Here is a 1,727-nt window from a genome sequence, read left to right on the forward strand (position 1 = left end):
TAATGTAATCACCATTCAGAAACCACTATGCCCATTACATTTCAGTATGTTCTCATACATTGTACTGTTTTCCCATGATTTCATGTTTGTAGAAATTTCCTTACATAATGCAGAATTAATTACAGAACTTGTAATAAACACAGGCAAACTACAAAGGCATATTATTAATGTTTCTAACTGCTTGTTCTATGTAAGCAATGTTCCATAATATTCTTTTTTATAGCAAAGCAGAACTATGAGTTCCACCTAAACTTGCAACATACAGCTACTGAACCCATGTCTTTCATAATACAAACAGGTTTTCTGGTATAGCTTACCCAGGAATAATTCTGAAATACAGAAATCCATTTTGACAGTTGTAATATCTAAAATAATTCTGCTAGATAAAATGTATTCTCACACTAATATTTTTCATATTTAAATATATACCTAACATATATGCCATCAATAACTTGTTGGGCCAGATAGAACAATTTCCTAACTATGGCTGATATATGGTGGTCAAAGGAGAATTAATTTTCCATGAATGTGCCCATGCCCCTAATCACTTTTAGAAGGGTATAATATGTATGTTAAGCACAGGGATGTTCTTGTTTACTAAACAGTACTATACTACATTTTTATTACTAAGTTTTAGCATGTGGTCATTGTACCAAATACTAGTGTGGTCAATTCCTCTTGCAACATAAAACAGCAAAACAGGAGGGTGATGCCTGAAGAAAGTAAACCACTGGAGTGCAACAAGTGATAATAAACAAACAAATTCTTCTCCAAGTAGTCCACAGCAGGTGTAAAACACAAATTTTAATGACAGAATAAAATACAGATAAGTGCTTTCACAGTAAGCTTCATCAGATCTAAAATGCATTTCAGAACTACAAACTTAAAAGTGCAAAAGCAATCACAATCAACAAATCAGAACAAAGTGCATCCAGTGTTATTAGCTGCCATAGTAACTACACAAGTATATGCTTAAAACTACTCAACTGGTGAACCTGGGAATATTGAGGCAATGTTACAATTGCCTCATGTACACAGACAATCCTCTCCTTCTCCCACAAAACACAAATACATGCGAGAGATGCAACTTTACGGCCAAACTGGAGGCTGAGCTCTCTCAACATTGGACTGGCAAGACCAGACAGGAGGAGAAGGTAACCACACACACTACATACCCAGTCACACATAGTACCATCACAACTTCAAATCATACACATAATCACACAAAGACATACTCGGAGGCTCTGATCAAAAATCTACCAAAACAGCAGAGGCCACCAAAGCAGACACCCAAACAACTACCACCTCAGGACCCAACACATGCAACACATAGACCACACAGTCAGAGTGTCAAGCAGTCACAGCCCTTAAGGCCAAACACAATGCCAGACACACTCGTCATTGGTGACTCCATAGTCAGGCACACTGACGTCCCGCTCACCAGACTGAGCAAGGAGAAGGTCACAGTAAGCTGCCTGTCGGGCGTTAGAATCCGCCACATAACACAAGCACTCAGGTCTCTCAACAGCAGGTACAAGTACAACTCAGTCATTGTCCACGCTGGTGTCAACGACCTGAGACGTACCTCCTTGGACTACATGAAAAGAGACATTGAGGAGCTCTCTGATTATGTAGCCCAGGCAGGTATGACTCTGACCTTGAGCAGTATCCTACCTTCACCTAGAATGATGCCACAATACAGTGATAAGATGATCAGCTTTAATAAT

The sequence above is a fragment of the Protopterus annectens genome, chromosome 2.part1, assembly GCF_019279795.1.
Source record: "Protopterus annectens isolate FY-2018-M chromosome 2.part1, PAN1.0, whole genome shotgun sequence".
NCBI classification, from domain to species: Eukaryota; Metazoa; Chordata; order Ceratodontiformes; family Protopteridae; genus Protopterus; species Protopterus annectens.